Genomic DNA, 18,585 nt, shown 5'->3' with positions numbered 1-18,585 from the left:
TGGGAGGAATAGTGCCCCATCATTGGTGTCAGTGGGAGGAATAGTGCCCCATCATTGGTGTCAGTGGGAGGAATAGTGCCCCATCGTTGGTGTCAGTGGGAGGAATAGTGCCCCATCGTTGGTGTCAGTGGGGGGAGGAATAGTGCCCCATCGTTGGTGTCAGTGGGGGGAGGAATAGTGCCCCATCGTTGGTGTCAATGGGAGGAATAGTGCCCCATCGTAGGTGTCAGTGGGGGGAATAGTGCCCCATCATTGGTGTCAGTGGGGGGAATAGTGCCCCATCATTGGTGTCAGTGGGGGGAATAGTGCCCCATCATTGGTGTCAGTGGGGGGAATAGTGCCCCATCATTGGTGTCAGTGGGGGGAATAGTGCCCCATCATTGGTGTCAGTGGGGGGAATAGTGCCCCATCATTGGTGTCAGTGGGGGGAATAGTGCCCCATCATTGGTGTCAGTGGGGGGAATAGTGCCCCATCATTGGTGTCAGTGGGGGGAATAGTGCCCCATCATTGGTGTCAGTGGGAGGAATAGTGCCCCATCACTGGTGTCAGTGGGAGGAATAGTGTCCCATCACTGGTGTCAGTGGGAGGAAAAGTGCCCCATCATTGGTGTCAGTGGGAGGAATAGTGCCCCATCACTGGTGTCAGTGGGAGGAATAGTGCCCCATCATTGGTGTCAGTGGGGGGAATATGGCCCCATTATTGGTGTCAGTGGGGGGAATAGTGCCCCATCATTGGTGTCAGTGGGAGGAATAGTGCCCCCATCATTGGTGTCAGTGGGAGGAATAGTGCCCCATCGTTGGTATCAGAGGGAGGTATAGTGCCCCATCGTTGGTGTCAGTGGGAGGAATAGTGCCCCATAGTTGGTGTCAGTGGGAGGAATAGTGCCCCATCGTTGGTGTCAGTGGGAGGAATAGTGCCCCATTGTTGGTGTCAGTGGGAGGAATAGTGCCCCATCGTTGGTGTCAGTGGGAGGAATAGTGCCCCATCGTTGGTGTCAGTGGGAGGAATAGTGCCCCATCATTGGTGTCAGTGGGGGGAATAGTGCCCCATCACTGATGTCAATGGGAGGAATAATGCCCCATCACTGATGTCAATGGGAGGAATAGTGCCCCATCATTGGTGTCAGTGGTAGGAATAGTGCCCCATCATTGGTGTCAGTGGGAGGAATAGTGCCCCATCATTGGTGTCAGTGGGAGGAATAGTGCCCCATCATTGGTGTCAGTGGGAGGAATAGTGCCCCATCGTTGGTGTCAGTGGGAGGAATAGTGCCCCATCGTTGGTGTCAGTGGGGGGAGGAATAGTGCCCCATCGTTGGTGTCAGTGGGGGGAGGAATAGTGCCCCATCGTTGGTGTCAATGGGAGGAATAGTGCCCCATCGTAGGTGTCAGTGGGGGGAATAGTGCCCCATCATTGGTGTCAGTGGGGGGAATAGTGCCCCATCATTGGTGTCAGTGGGGGGAATAGTGCCCCATCATTGGTGTCAGTGGGGGGAATAGTGCCCCATCATTGGTGTCAGTGGGGGGAATAGTGCCCCATCATTGGTGTCAGTGGGGGGAATAGTGCCCCATCATTGGTGTCAGTGGGGGGAATAGTGCCCCATCATTGGTGTCAGTGGGGGGAATAGTGCCCCATCATTGGTGTCAGTGGGGGGAATAGTGCCCCATCATTGGTGTCAGTGGGAGGAATAGTGCCCCATCACTGGTGTCAGTGGGAGGAATAGTGTCCCATCACTGGTGTCAGTGGGAGGAAAAGTGCCCCATCATTGGTGTCAGTGGGAGGAATAGTGCCCCATCACTGGTGTCAGTGGGAGGAATAGTGCCCCATCATTGGTGTCAGTGGGGGGAATATGGCCCCATTATTGGTGTCAGTGGGGGGAATAGTGCCCCATCATTGGTGTCAGTGGGAGGAATAGTGCCCCCATCATTGGTGTCAGTGGGAGGAATAGTGCCCCATCGTTGGTATCAGAGGGAGGTATAGTGCCCCATCGTTGGTGTCAGTGGGAGGAATAGTGCCCCATAGTTGGTGTCAGTGGGAGGAATAGTGCCCCATCGTTGGTGTCAGTGGGAGGAATAGTGCCCCATTGTTGGTGTCAGTGGGAGGAATAGTGCCCCATCGTTGGTGTCAGTGGGAGGAATAGTGCCCCATCGTTGGTGTCAGTGGGAGGAATAGTGCCCCATCGTTGGTGTCAGTGGGAGGAATAGTGCCCCATCGTTGGTGTCAGTGGGAGGAATAGTGCCCCATCGTTGGTGTCAGTGGGGGGAATAGTGCCCCATCGTTGGTGTCAGTGGGGGGAATAGTGCCCCATCATTGGTGTCAGTGGGGGGAATAGTGCCCCATCATTGGTGTCAGTGGGGGGAATAGTGCCCCATCATTGGTGTCAGTGGGAGGAATAGTGCCCCATCACTGGTGTCAGTGGGAGGAATAGTGTCCCATCACTGGTGTCAGTGGGAGGAAAAGTGCCCCATCATTGGTGTCAGTGGGAGGAATAGTGCCCCATCACTGGTGTCAGTGGGAGGAATAGTGCCCCATCATTGGTGTCAGTGGGGGGAATACGGCCCCATTATTGGTGTCAGTGGGAGGAATAGTGCCCCATCATTGGTGTCAGTGGGAGGAATAGTGCCCCATCATTGGTATCAGTGGGAGGAATAGTGCCCCCATCATTGGTGTCAGTGGGAGGAATAGTGCCCCATCGTTGGCATCAGGGGGAGCAATAGTGCCCCAACATTGGTGTCAGTGGGAGGAATAGTGCCCCATCGTTGGTATCAGAGGGAGGTATAGTGCCCCATCGTTGGTGTCAGTGGGAGGAATAGTGCCCCATAGTTGGTGTCAGTGGGAGGAATAGTGCCCCATCGTTGGTGTCAGTGGGAGGAATAGTGCCCCATCGTTGGTGTCAGTGGGAGGAATAGTGCCCCATCGTTGGCGTCAGGGGGAGCAATAGTGCCCCAACATTGGTGTCAGTGGGAGGAATAGTGCCCCATCGTTGGTATCAGAGGGAGGTATAGTGCCCCATCGTTGGTGTCAGTGGGAGGAATAGTGCCCCATAGTTGGTGTCAGTGGGAGGAATAGTGCCCCATCGTTGGTGTCAGTGGGAGGAATAGTGCCCCATCGTTGGTGTCAGTGGGAGGAATAGTGCCCCATCGTTGGTGTCAGTGGGAGGAATAGTGCCCCATCGTTGGTGTCAGTGGGAGGAATAGTGCCCCATCGTTGGTGTCAGTGGGAGGAATAGTGCCCCATCGTTGGCGTCAGGGGGAGCAATAGTGCCCCAACATTGGTGTCAGTGGGAGGAATAGTGCCCCATCGTTGGTATCAGAGGGAGGTATAGTGCCCCATCGTTGGTGTCAGTGGGAGGAATAGTGCCCCATAGTTGGTGTCAGTGGGAGGAATAGTGCCCCATCGTTGGTGTCAGTGGGAGGAATAGTGCCCCATCGTTGGTGTCAGTGGGAGGAATAGTGCCCCATCGTTGGTGTCAGTGGGAGGAATAGTGCCCCATCGTTGGTGTCAGTGGGAGGAATAGTGCCCCATCGTTGGTGTCAGTGGGAGGAATAGTGCCCCATCGTTGGCGTCAGTGGGAGGAATAGTGCCCCATCGTTGGCGTCAGGGGGAGCAATAGTGCCCCAACATTGGTGTCAGTGGGAGGAATAGTGCCCCATCGTTGGTATCAGAGGGAGGTATAGTGCCCCATCGTTGGTGTCAGTGGGAGGAATAGTGCCCCATAGTTGGTGTCAGTGGGAGGAATAGTGCCCCATCGTTGGTGTCAGTGGGAGGAATAGTGCCCCATCGTTGGTGTCAGTGGGAGGAATAGTGCCCCATCGTTGGTGTCAGTGGGAGGAATAGTGCCCCATCGTTGGTGTCAGTGGGAGGAATAGTGCCCCATCGTTGGTGTCAGTGGGAGGAATAGTGCCCCATCGTTGGTGTCAGTGGGAGGAATAGTGCCCCATCGTTGGTGTCAGTGGGAGGAATAGTGCCCCATCGTTGGTGTCAGTGGGGGGAATAGTGCCCCATCGTTGGTGTCAGTGGGGGAAATAGTGCCCCATCATTGGTGTCAGTGGGGGGAATAGTGCCCCATCATTGGTGTCAGTGGGGGGAATAGTGCCCCATCATTGGTGTCAGTGGGAGGAATAGTGCCCCATCACTGGTGTCAGTGGGAGGAATAGTGTCCCATCACTGGTGTCAGTGGGAGGAAAAGTGCCCCATCATTGGTGTCAGTGGGAGGAATAGTGCCCCATCACTGGTGTCAGTGGGAGGAATAGTGCCCCATCATTGGTGTCAGTGGGGGGAATACGGCCCCATTATTGGTGTCAGTGGGAGGAATAGTGCCCCATCATTGGTGTCAGTGGGAGGAATAGTGCCCCATTATTGGTATCAGTGGGAGGAATAGTGCCCCCATCATTGGTGTCAGTGGGAGGAATAGTGCCCCATCGTTGGCATCAGGGGGAGCAATAGTGCCCCAACATTGGTGTCAGTGGGAGGAATAGTGCCCCATCGTTGGTGTCAGTGGGAGGAATAGTGCCCCATCGTTGGTGTCAGTGGGAGGAATAGTGCCCCATCGTTGGTGTCAGTGGGAGGAATAGTGCCCCATCGTTAGTGTCAGTGGGAGGAATAGTGCCCCATCGTTGGTGTCAGTGGGGGGAGGAATAGTGCCCCATCATTGGTAATAGTGACACCAATGATTGGGCACTATTCCTCCCACTGACACCAATGATACTTACCTTGCTGACCCCTGCTCCAGCCTGGGCTCGCTCGCTCCCTCCCTCTCCCATGGTACAAACACTTACCGGTCAGATGGCTTCCTTCTCCGGCCGCTTTCCTCCTCTTCACTCGCTCGTGCTTCGCGGTGCCGCTCGGCTCCTCCTTTCCAAGCTCCACCTCCTCGCCGGTGATTGGCCGCCTGTGTGCCTCTCTTGAGCTACAGTTCCGGCGGCCAATCACCGACGAGGAAGGATTGATCCCGGGGGTGTGTCCAGATGACAGGGACGGCATGTCATCCCGCCCACACCTGCAGACGGATCAAGGAGCGGTGTCTCGGTTCCTAAGGCCATCGGAAATATGTGTTTTCCGATGGTCTTAGGCGACCCCTGGGAAAGTGTCGTTCGACCCCCAAAGGGGTCGCGACCCCCAGGTTGAGAACCGCTGCTTTAGGGACATGCAGATCAGCTCCAACTGCAATGAAGAAGATTGCCGACCTGCAAAGGCTGAAGAAGACACAACACAGGGCACTGTCCAAGAGAAATAGAACATTTATTTACAAATTTATAAAAATCTTAAAACATCTTAAAACCAAAAAACTAAAAATGTTGCTTAATATAGGCCACAAGTCCAGGCTGGTCCTTGGCTGGGTCCACCTCCAGGGCTTGCTCCAGGGTCTGGATGTGTCGGCACACCCAGCACAGGAGGCCATGAATGTCAGGATTGGGGAACAATGTAGAAAAAGCCAAACAAAATGTATTAGCTGTAATAAAAACCAACAACAGCATGCAATACTTGTCTACCTTTGTCCATTATCCTGAAAGCACTCTATGCTGTTGTCACCTCATAATTGGAACACAGAACTTACATTTCTTGCCTGGATGATATCATGGCCCAAGGAGTGAGCTTGGAATCCTTAGTCCTAGATTACCCGCTTCCCACCCGCAATGTACTGTGGCCAGGCGGCAGCTACAGGCAAAGCAATGTACTTGTACGTCACTCTGGCTGTACTAACACAGGAGGCACACCACACACCCGAGCCGGCACACAGCGCTCCCCTCCCCCGACTGCTGTGTCTGGCGGATACAGCGGAATGAAGATCCCAGTGATTGTAACCCGGTGATCATGTGATCTCTAGGTGATCCCAATGTAAGCAATTATGAATCAATCTCATTCATAACAGCTCTGCTTCTCCTCCTAGTGAGCTGTGATTGGCCCACAGCTGTCACATGATACATGGGGCCAATCACAGCACCCTGTACCATGTGACCAGCTCCAGCCAATCACAGATCATTATCTTGAGCTGTCAAAAATCGAACTCACTGATGACAGTTGATGAATGAGTTCGGTTCTGACAGCAAGCTTTGCATTGAAGGAGAAATGACCATTATTTCTCCTGCAAAGAAAAGTGTGGAAACAAAATCCCTGATCACCCCCCTTCCCCCCCCCCACAGTAGTACAATGGTTACTATGGTAACATCCTACTATTCTGATAAAAGTATTAAAAAAAAAAGTTAAATACCATATTGAGAATTTAAAAAAAATGTTTTTAAGGTTTTTTATTTACTTTCTTAACTACTTGCCGACCACTTACCTGCATTTTGTGGGCGAGCAGCAGCTCTTGGCAAAGTGGCGTAATCTGCATCACTTCCTGTTTTGGGGTGTCAATGCACCTGCGGCCCCCACTGCCCCCCCGGTCGGTCCAGGGAGAGAAGAGAGAACACGGCACCGAGTAAAAGCACCACTACATTGTACACACACACGATAGATTAGCACATTTAACCCTTTGATGGCCCCGTCACCCAGCCAGTGCCATTAGTACAGTGTCAGTATATAGAATGTATCACTGATCTCTGTATTCCTGCCACTAGTGACATCACATAGTGTCAGGGTCAGTAAGCCCCTCCCAGCCAGGGTCAGCTGGCGTTAGATTGGCCGCACACTGTCGCACTCACGCTATAGGTCGCTGATCACCGCCATTACTAGTATAGTGTTTGTACGGATCAATATATTGATCATGAACAGAACTATACTAGTGCCGGCTTTGTATAGTGTCCCCAATACTCAGTGTTAGCCGGATCGGCCCGGTCACTGCCAGCACTAGTGTTCAGCCCCTCCACTGTTCTTCACAGAAGATTTGTACCAATTGTGGGCCAAGGCAATTTATACACCACAATACATGGCCGCCCCCCAAATTCAGCTCTTGTCACACAATTCACATGGAACTCTATCACCGTTTATGAAATTAAAACTTATTGGGCCGAACCCCCAACATCGGCATTACAGAAAAGAATGAATTGCAGTCATATTGGTCCGCAGACCCGATTCATCGTATGTCCGTGTTCTCTGCTGGTACATATATGTCCAACATGGACCAGCAATGTACTGGAACGTCGCTGGACTTGGAGTGGTTATACCGGGAGGATGCTTGCAGCTACAGGCATCATTCTAGTGCTGCTTTATTAGCTGGAGGTCGGCTTTCATGTAAAAGTAATCCGAGTGGCCAATTAGCTGCAGAATTGTGCTTACAAGCAGCAAGATGGGACATCATTATAAATGATTTCCTACAGCAGCAAATCTGATGAGATGAATGAAGTGGGTGTAAAGTGGAAGCAGTGGATCTGCAGGGAGCAGCATCTTGAGCACAAAGCACTTTATGTTGTGGATGGATTTGCACACGGTTCAGTTTCCTTCATTTATTGATAAACCCCATAAGACCAATGAAGTGGGTGTAAAGTGGAAGCAGTGGATGTGCAGAGAATAGGATTTGGAGCCCCGAGCTCTTTATCTCTGAATGTCTCCACATATTTGTAGTGTATTTGTGATGATTTCTGTGCACACACAATAGGACAGAGCTGTGACACATAATGCTCTTCTAGATGACAGGGAATCCTTCCCTTTGTTACAGCAGCAGTCCGCTAGAAGGTTTTTGTAGGTTTGGAGTTGTTACACATAGCGCGGGTTTTATCCATTTATAGTGATGACATCATTGCCCAAATCTGGGGGTCACCAGCCATTTCCACCCTTTACTCCCAGCTGGGGGGCTTTGTATCCATATACCAGATGTTCTACAGGACTAAATCTGCAATCAATGTTACTGCAAAATCAAAGGGGCCAAAACCCCTCCCCCGAGGAGTCATATATTTCTGTCCCCCTTGGTGGGAGTGGAGGTGACCCCTCTATAAGGATCTACAGTCCATACACACCCAGCACAAGGTCGGGGTCACACTACCAGACGCTTCTCGGGGCTGCAGTTCCTCTGAGCTCCACAAGGTGGGGATCTCACTTCTACCCAGACAGGAAGTCTATATGGAAGACACACAGGAAGTGATGTCAGGTACAGACAGGAAGTGATGTCAGGTACAGACAGGAAGTGATTTCAGGTACAGACAGGACGTTCCAGGGGAGAGGTGAATCAGGAAGAAGTAGAGAGGTGACATTCCTGGATCTGGCGGCAGAGGAGGTAATACGTAGATGAACCCCTTCAGGGGGAGGAGTTGATGATAATATATTTGCCCCCAAAGCTGGCCTACATGGTTCAGTTTTATCGTTCAGCCAGCGGGATGACCATAAAAACTGAAGTGATTCCCCCATCCACACATTGGAGGTGGATGGGGGAATCCTCCCCGCTGCACTCTTGTATCCTGACAATGGGGGGACTCCTCCGCTCTCAGAATACACGGATCAGCACTGAAGCTATTGGCTGCAGCCGCTGGGGGAGTGTCTTTTATCCGGCAGTGGCCACACATGGATGGAAATGTGAGCGATCCCTGCTGAACCAGCTGAATTTCCATGGATCTATGGTCACCTTCAGTGACTTCCTCCCCTCCCCCTCATCTCCTTCATGATGGAAGTCATGCTGAGATCATCTCCCATTGGCTGAGCAATATTCTCATTTGTCTCTCAGCTCCTTCTTGCTATTCCTCGTCCTGCCTGTTGTTTCCTTGGATTGATTTTCTGTGTAGTGACCCCGGCTTGGTCTCTTGGATGCGCTCGTCTGTTGCTTGCCCTGACCTTTCTCCTGATTCCTGGATCTCCTCCTCATCTCTCCTCCATATCCTCTTACACAGCTTTTCTCCACACCTGCAGTGACCCTGGGGGGAGGAAACTTGGCACCAGCACGCCGCCAAATCCATCCCCACCATTAGGGGCTCTGGAGACAATTGTCTGCTATTTACACTCCGTTCCTCCGCACGTCACCTGATCACATGACAGCTTACTTCCACAGATTCCGGACAGATTTCTGGATGGTAAAGGTCACTCTTCAGTTGAGGAGAGGTAGGACGCACCCAGGAACAAAGATTTGGTTTGCATGGGAGCCTCATATAGCGGACCCCTCAAATGTCCCCATCCAAATGTCCCTCCATCCAGAGTCTATATGTCCTATGACATCACACTGACCTCACAGCTCCTCCCCCCAATGTCCCTCCATCCAGAGTCAGAGAATCCTATGACATCACACTGACCTCACAGCTCCTCCTCCCAATGTCCCTCCATCCAGAGTCAGAGAATCCTATGACATCACTCTGACCTCACAGCTCCTCCTCCCAATGTCCCTCCATCCAGAGTCAGAGAATCCTATGACATCACACTGACCTCACAGCTCCTCCCCCCAATGTCCCTCCATCCAGAGTCAGAGAATCCTATGACATCACACTGACCTCACAGCTCCTCCTCCCAATGTCCCTCCATCTGGCTTTTTCCCTGATGCTCTTAGGATGTGGGGTCCCTTGGTATCCTCACATGTAAAGTGGGACTGTTGGTCCTGCGTTGTATGTAATGACATCAGAATGCTGCAACAAGCCTATACCCTGCGTAGTGTGGGGGTCCTGTGGGGGGAATTATACCTCAGCCTGAAGTGGGGCTTTAATAAAATGGAGACCTGAATGGAGAGGTGAGGAGGATTCTGGGAATATCATTTGATGTGACTATTTGTGTTCAGATGTAGAGTTTTCCTCCTGTGAAGTCTGGAGATCATATGACATCACATTGCCTCCACCTCCCTCCCTGATAGAAGAGAGAAAGAAGAAGAAGATTCTAGAAGTCACCAGAGAGATCACTGAGCTGCTGACAGGAGAGGTGAGCGGTGCCGGGAATTCTGGGACATTCTCCAGTAACAGACAAGGGATGTGTCTGGATGGTGACTGTATCATTGTGTGTGTCAGGTTCCTATAAGGTGTCAGGGTGTCACTGTCTATTTCTCCATGGAGGAGTGGGAGTATTTAGAAGGACACAAGGATCTCTACAAGGACGTCATGATGGACAATCAGCCGCCCCTCACATCACCGGGTAAGAGGAGACTTTATTGTAAAGGAGAGAGCAGTACGGAGGATCCACCTAGATCCCCCATCATCTGATAAACACATAGAAACAATGGATTCAGTCAGTGTGTGTGTTTCCTACAGATGGATCCAGTCATGGGAACCCACCAGAGAGATGTCCCCGTCCTCTGTATTCCCGGGATTCCACACAGGAAGGTCACACCATCCCTCACCATCATCAGGTAGATGAGGAACAATCACTGATAGTATCATTAGGATCTGTACATTATCTGCATTGTTACCATTGATGTCATTTTTATTATATATTCAGAGTGGAAACCTGAGAGATCCTAAAGTTGAGGTTAAAGAAGAGATAAAAGAGGAGGAGGATGAGGATGGGGGGATGAAGGAGTCAGAGCTTCTAAAGGAACACAAAGATCTATACCAGGACGCCATGGTGGAGTCATCCAGCTACAGGAACCCACCAGAGAGATGTCCCCGTCCTCTGTATTCCCGGGATTCCACACAGGAAGGTCACACCATCCCTCACCATCATCAGGTAGATGATGACAATTATTGGTAGTTGTGATTTATACACAGCATGTTTGTTACAATGAATGTTTTATTATATCTTTCAGAGTGGAATCCTCGGGGATGATAATATTGATGTTAAAGAAGAGTATAAAGAGGAGGATGAGGAGTATGGAGTGATGGAGGAGTTTTCAGAAGGACACAAGGATATGATGGAGCCACCTAATACCAGGAACCCACCAGAGAGATGTCCCCGTCCTCTGTATTCCCGGGATTCCACACAGGAAGGTCACACCATCCCTCACCATCATCAGGTAGATAAGGAACAATCACTGATAGTATCATTAGGATCTGTACATTATCTGCATTGTTACCATTGATGGCATTTTTATTATATATTCAGAGTGGAAACCTGAGAGATCCTAAAGTTGAGATTAACGAAGAGATAAAAGAGGAGGAGGATGAAGATGGGGTGATGGAGGAGTCAGAGCTTCTAAGAGAACACAAAGATCTGTACCAGGACACCATGGTGGAGTCATCCAGCTACAGGAACCCACCAGAGAGATGTACCTGTCCTCTGTATTCCCGGGATTCCACACAGGAAGGTCACACCATCCCTCATTATTACAAGGTTGGTGGGATGGAGCATCTAGAACATGGACTTGAGGAGACAAAGTGTGGATTTTTTTATGTGATGTCACAATCATAAATCTTACATTTTACAGATGATATTTTCTCTCATTTCCTTGATTTAGAGTGGAGATCCAATCGATATAGAATTTGAGGTGAAAGCAGAAGAAGAAGAGGCGTATGTGAGGGATGATCAGCAGTCTATGGAGGAGGATGGAATAACGGGGACATTTATAGAGGAGGACACTCCTACAGAGATCAGCACAGGTGGGTCATGAACACTAAATCCATTCCTCCACCCATACTGCTCACTGATTGGTCCAGAGTAGGGCGGGGACTGGGTGATATCAGCCTGTAATCCCCTGGTCACTTTCCTGAGCTGTGTTCCCCGTCCTGTATTCCTGGATTTCTCTCGGATAATCTTCCTTCTCTGTGCTGCAGACACAATTTATGTATCTAGACTGGATTTATGGAGGTTTTGGGGTTCAGCTGGCAGGAAAATGTTGATTCATGAGCATTACTAGACCTAGGTACTTGGGTCATGTAATTTGGGCCTCCTGCCCTTTGCCCGGGTCTAGTAGGACCTCTGACAGAACATTTCTCCCAGGGTTCCTTGCTCTGTGGTCTGGCTGTGCCGGGTGGAGGGATATGTCTGTAGTGTCTCAGACCCAAGTCACTGAGTGCAGTCTCAGGAGATGGGAGGCAGCGGTGTGGGATCTCTGCAACTTGTCTACAGTAAACATTTAAGCTTCCACTGATTGCTGAATACCAATATTATGAGTCCTGACCCTTACACTGTATAATTTATATTGTACATTACATACTCCTGACCCCTGCACTATGTACTCTATGTTGTACATTACATACTCCTGACCCCTGCACTGTATACTCTATGTTGTACATTACATACTCCTGACCCCTGCACTGTATACTCTATGTTGTACATTACATACTCCTGACCCCTGCACTGTATACTCTATGTTGTACATTACATACTCCTGACCCCTGCACTATATACTCTATGTTGTACATTACATACTCCTGACCCCTGCACTGTATACTCTCTGACCTCTGGTGGGGCTCAGCCCCGCTGTTCTTCATGACTAAATCATGGACTAAATAAGGAAGTGCAGTACTTCTTGTGTTGGGAAGATGGTGATGAGTGATAGAGGGGGTGGGGACCCTCGTCCTATAATCCCCTCATCACTGTCCCTCCTATAAAAGACAGTTCTGGTTGTTTCCTCACTCTCTGACTAAGGTCCATGAATAAAGAAATGACCTGGTAGGAGATCAGAGGAGCCATTTCCTAGTTCCCTTGTGTGATGGAAGTGTAGGCAGGACACAACACACACGGAGGATGATAAACACACAAAGCTGTATTGAACTATGGGAGGCACTCAATCAGGGTAGGAAGGTAGCGTCTGGGTACCCAAAAGGGGAAGAGAGGGGAGGAGCCCAAAACAATTGTAATCCGGCCCACGATAGGGCAATTTGGGTAGCAATGGCCTGAGAAAGTATTAATCCAAGCAGGCAGTTCCAGGCAAAGGTAATAGGGAGGTTCAATGGAGCAATCCAGGTAAGAAAGGTCTGAGTGTTCAATGGGGCAGTCTAGGCGGGACAAGAGGGAAATTCAACGGCAGTCCAAGCAGGGAACATAGGGGCATTCAATGGGGCCAGTCCAGGCAAGGTAATAGGGGGATTCATGGACAGTTCAGGCAGGGAAAATAGGGAGACCCATGGGGGGTAGTTCCGACAGGCGGGTCTGAGCACTCACGGTTAAGCAGCAGTCACCTCGGGCACACAGCAAGCAGGAGTAACCTCTGGCACACAGCGGATAGCAGGCAGGAGTACTCATTGGCACACAGAGGATAGCAGGCAGGAGTACTCATTGGCACACAGCGGATAGCAGGCAGGAGTATTCATTGGCACACAATGGATAGCAGGCAGGAGTACTCGTTGGCACACAGCGGATAGCAGGCAGGAGTACTCATTGGCACACAGCGGATAGCAGGCAGGAGTACTCATTGGCACACAGCGGATAGCAGGCAGGAGTATTCATTGGCACACAGCGGATAGCAGGCAGAAGTATTCATTGGCACACAATGGATAGCAGGCAGGAGTACTCATTGGCACACAGCGGATAGCAGGCAGGAGTATTCATTGGCACACAGCGGATAGCAGGCAGGAGTATTCATTGGCACACAGCGGATAGCAGGCAGGAGTACTCATTGGCACACAGCGGATAGCAGGCAGGAGTTTTCATTGGCACACAGCGGATAGCAGGCAGGAGTACTCATTGGCACACAGCGGATAGCAGGCAGGAGTACTCATTGGCACACAGCGGATAGCAGTCAGGAGTACTCATTGGCACACAATGGATAGCAGGCAGGAGTACTCGTTGGCACACAGCGGATAGATGGCTGGAGTATTTGTTGGCACACAGCGGATAGCAGGCAGGAGTACTCGTTGGCACACAATGGATAGCAGGCAGGAGTACTCTTTGGCAGATAGCAGGTAGGAGTACTCGTTGGCACACAGCGGATAGCAGGCAGGAGTACTCGTTGGCACACAGCGGATAGCAGGCAGGAGTACTCGTTGGCACACAGCGGATAGCAGGCAGGAGTACTCGTTGGCACACAGCGGATAGCAGGCAGGAGTACTCGTTGGCACACAGCGGATAGAAGGCAGGAGTACTCGTTGGCACACAATGGATAGCAGGCAGGAGTACTCGCTGGCACAGAGCGGATTGCAGTCAGGAGTACTCGTTGGCACACAGCGGATAGATGGCTGGAGTATTTGTTGGCACACAGCGGATAGCAGGCAGGAGTACTCGTTGGCACACAATGGATAGCAGGCAGGAGTACTCTTTGGCACACAGCGGATAGCAGGCAGGAGTACTCGTTGGCACACAATGGATTGCAGTCAGGAGTACTCGTTGGCACACAGCGGATAGAAGGCAGGAGTACTCGTTGGCACACAATGGATAGCAGGCAGGAGTACTCGTTGGCACACAATGGATAGCAGGCAGGAGTACTCGTTGGCACACAATGGATAGCAGGTAGGAGTATTCTTTGGTACACAGCAGACAGCAGGCACCTCTAGCCCCCAGGGATCAGCAAAGTACTCAGCTGGGTCTGGCTGTGGGGGTCTGGCCTCAGCTCAGACCTCCCAACAGCTACTCACGGTGATGTACAGGGGACCAACAACCTCCCGGGTCCCGCTCTGGTCCTCTTATGCTGGAGCAGGACGCTTCCTGGTTGCCCTGGCAATGGCCGGTCCAGTGTCGGGTTGCCGGGGCAACGAGGCACGCCCCCCTCACTCTGGCCACGCTCAGGGAGCGCACCCTTTGTCTCTGGCAGGCGCAGAGCATGGGAAGCCTCGTTCTCACGTTGCGCCCACCGGGAGGGGGGGGTTCAGAGACACCCCGGAGGCCCGTGCTATGCGGGTCCAGCGGGGTGCCTGACTCCTCGGCAGCTTCCCTGAGGAGAGGTGCTACCCGCACCACAGGGGGCGTTTTCTCCTTGTGCAGGATGTGAGGAATCTGCAAGGGGAAGGGAGGGAGGAGGATCAAAGGAGAGCGAGGGGAGAGCTGCTGCAGACCACCTGAACTGAGGGGAGGAAGGGACAGCAGGCGAGGGGGCGACCGTGACACCTTGAGGGTGGAATTGTAAACTCCTCAGAGACCAAGCTGCCTCATGTGGGTGGAGTCCTGGTTTGGGGGAACCAATCAGCTCCTGTCTAGTAATCCTCTTTGTCTTTGTATTTTAGTCCATGGCCGGGAGATGAGGAAAACCTCCGAGGATTGTCTCACTTTGTCTCCAGACTGGAAAGTAGAAGATGAGGACATCACACAGTATAGTCCAGGAGAAAACCCGGCTCCCTCCAATGTCCATCCGGCACCACCCAGTGTAGATGGACCATCGGATTCCTCGTATCCTGAGGAACCTCAGACTGTGCGGGACCGGGCCGGCCTTCCAATAGGGAAGATATTCTCCTGTACTGAGTGTGGGAAGGGTTTCCTTTATAAATGTCGTCTTAATGTGCATAAAAGATCTCACTCTGGGGAGAAACCATATTCCTGTACTGAGTGCGGGAAATGTTTTTCTGTGAAGTCCAGTCTTTACAGACATCATAGATCTCACACGGGAGAGAAGTCATATTTCTGTCCTGAGTGTGGGAAATGTTTTTCAGAAAAGTCACATTTTTACAGACATCAAAGGTCTCACATGGGGGAATAGCCATATTCCTGTCTTGAGTGCGGGAAATGTTTTGCAGACATGTCTAGTCTTTATACACATCAGAGATCTTACATGGGGGAGAAACCATATTCCTGCGTTGAGTGTGGGAAATGTTTTTCGGATAAATCCAGTCTTTACACTCATCAGAGATTGCACACAGGGGAGAAGCCGTATTCCTGTCCTGAGTGTGGGAAATGTTTTCACAGAAATCTGATCTTGACAAACTTTAGAGATCTCACACAGGGGAGAAACCGTATTCCTGTTCTGAGTGCGGGAAATGTTTTTCACAAAAGTTTCATTTTTACAGACATCAGAGATCTCACACAGGGGAGAAGCCGTATTCCTGTTCTGAGTGCGGGAAATTTTTTTCAGTGAAGTACAGTCTTTATACACATCAGTGATCTCATACAGGGGAGAAGCCATATTCCTGTCCTGAGTGTGGGAAATGTTTTTCACAGAAGTCCCATCTTTATAAACATCAGAGTTTGCACACGAGGGAGAAGCTACTTTCCACTCCTTAGTGAGGGAATATTCCGCACTGAAGTCCTGTCTTCCTGTACATCAGGGGTCCCACACAACCCTGGAGGTGTATTAGTGCCCTGAGTGCGGGAAATGTCTTCTAGATGAATGTTGCTGGACATCCCAGCTCTCATGTGGGGAAGAAGCACACCCTGATATACACCTCAGATATACTCCATGGCTGATCTTCATCATGGAAGAAACAGTTCATAAGGAGATCAGAGGTCCCCAAAGACATGGATGAAGTGTGGGACCGGGTTGGCCATTGATAGCAGGAGAAGAATAAAAATGGAGTCCTGCCCTGTGATTGGCTGAGTACATTTTGTGGTGGGAGATTTCACAAACACTTGGAGGTCTATTACTAATACTTTGTGGACAAATGTTCCAAGCACCCATTAGGCCCACAGTTGTAGGTGAGGACAATACTTGCATGGTGGGGGATCACTGAAGAGGTGGGTGGTAATAAAATGTCCCAATTCTAGAAGAGTGACTGATGGTGTACACATGGAAGCAATGGAATTGTGTGTATACCGGGAATGAAGGAGTGATTGGTGAATGCACATATTGGGACTTTCCCGTGTCTTTCTCCATACATGTTTCTTCTTGTATGTTTCCCGTGATACAAATGTCTGTGTATATGATCGGCACATGATGGTCTGTCTATGACAAACGTTTCATTGATCTGATCATTTCCATGGTGATTGTAGACACATTGTGATTGGTTGATGGGGGATGGAAAGCACAGAGAGCAGGAAGTAGAGCGCCATCCTTTCTACCTTTCTCTATTCCTAGTTCAGATTTGTAGCAGAAATCCCCAACATGTAGCAATACACGGACAATTGATATCAGACAATGAGGCAGAGGAAGGCCAATCATGAAGCTGGGGGTGGTGCAGCATAGACTGGAACAGGGTCCTCCAGGAGTGCAGCTCATACTGCGGGCAGAACTCCTCCTACTGGGACATTCAGGCTTCACACAGCTACAGCTGCACTCCCGGGACTGCCACGCCTGGACTGTATATGGGGCGGGTGTGGAGGGATGACGAGCAGGGATTGGCTAATGGAAAGTGGGAGCATCTCTGAGTTACCGATGGATATTCAGTATATGGAGATCAAGGAGAGTTCATCGTCTGCCGGCTATAGATGGGGCCCTTCAACAGTTGGAGTATAGGGGATGATAATGACTGGGTCAAATCTGCAGAGAAGATGGAGTAATGGGATCTCATTGGATGAAGTGGGGTAGAGGTGTCTGCTAGCAGTGTCCACGTGTGAGAAGTAGAGTGGAGGTGGGGGAGGGTAGAGGTGTCTGCTAGCGGTGTCCACGTGTGAGAAAGAGAGGAAGTGGGAGAGGGTAAAGGTGTCTGCTAGTGGTGTCCACGTGTGAGAAGTAGAGAGGAAGTGGGGGAGGGTAGAGGTGTCTGCTAGCTGTGTCCACATGTGAGAAGTAGAGAGGAAGTGGGGGAGGGTAGAGGTGTCTGCTAGCGGTGTCCACATGTGAGAAGTAGAGCGGAAGTGGGGGAGGGTAAAGGTGTCTGCTAGCGGTGTCCACGTGTGAGAAGTAGAGCGGAAGTGGGGGAGGGTAAAGGTGTCTGCTAGCGGTGTCCACGTGTGAGAAGTAGAGCAGAAGTGGGGGAGGGTAAAGGTATCTGCTAGCGGTGTCCACGTGTGAGAAGTAGAGAGGAAGTGGGGGAGGGTAAAGGTTTCTGCTAGCAATGTCCATATGTAAGGCACAGAGTGAAGGTTGGACAATCTCCCTTCCACCAATCATGACTGAAGATAAAACTGAGGTGCAGGAAAGGGGGGTGAACAGGTTCTGGATCAGATAGGATGATGTGAAGAATGCACAGCGGGCTGCAGTGGAAACCACTGATTATGGTCAGTATGGATGTCCCTGTGTCTCTGGCTGCTGGTGATGAATGTGGTTCTATGTACCTGCCACTGGAAGATGTGGTGTCACTGAACTGGTTGCTGCTAACATAGGATGGTCACTAGAAGATGCGGTGTCACTGAACTGCTTGCTGCTAACATAGGATGGTCACTAGAAGATGTGGTGTCACTGAACTGCTTGCTGCTAACATAGGATGGTCATTGGAAGGTGCAGTGTAACTGAACTGCTGTCTGCTTACGTAGGACAGTCACTGGAAGGTGCGGTGTCATTCAACTGCTTATGTAGGATGGTCACTAGAAGGTACGGTGTCACTGAACTGCTTGTTGGTTACATAGGATGGTCACTGGAAGGTGCGGTGTCACTGATCTGGTTGCTGCGTACGTAGGACGGTCACTGGAGGGCTGGATGTAGAACTCCCGTGGCGCTGTTTCTCTCCACAGAAACTAGCAGAAGGGCAGCACACAACTGAACTCTCCAGAGTCCCCAGGACAAGACCCCGAGACCACCAATTACAGTAAATTTAAAAACTCTCCAAGGATCCCCTGTTGCTTTGGCTCTCAAGCAAGTTGTAGTCTCTGGGCTGCTTTATTCTTCAGTGTTAGCTGAGGGACTACATGTCCCAGGATCCTCTGCTTTCAGAGTCAGTAAGAGTGACCTCCCTCTAGAGGCAGAAAGGTGATGCAATGATCTATCCATGAACATAAGGGGAAATGAAACAACCTGTTGTGTACTCTGTAATGTCTCCTTTCCTCCATCTCTTAGTAGCCTGCACCTGGCTACACATTCCCCCCACTAGGAATCTTTGGTCCCCAAAGATGGGACAGGGTCTATT

The 18,585-nt window shown here is 50.8% G+C and overlaps 1 pseudogene across 1 annotated transcript; it reads left to right on the top strand.

Moving 5' to 3' along the window:
- The first annotated feature begins 10,858 nt into the window (after window positions 1-10,858).
- On the top strand, window positions 10,859-17,096 carry LOC149460668 (uncharacterized; annotated as a pseudogene). Its single transcript, XR_016313034.1, has 3 exons — window positions 10,859-11,110; window positions 11,235-11,376; window positions 14,878-17,096. The product of XR_016313034.1 is annotated as an uncharacterized LOC149460668 (transcript).
- Window positions 17,097-18,585: the final 1,489 nt, after the last annotated feature.

Source organism: Staurois parvus, unplaced genomic scaffold (assembly GCF_062004578.1).
Source record: "Staurois parvus isolate SC_StPar_1 unplaced genomic scaffold, SC_StPar_1.0 ptg000222l, whole genome shotgun sequence".
NCBI lineage: Eukaryota > Metazoa > Chordata > Amphibia > Anura > Ranidae > Staurois > Staurois parvus.
This window is presented reverse-complemented; position numbering and strand designations above follow the sequence as displayed.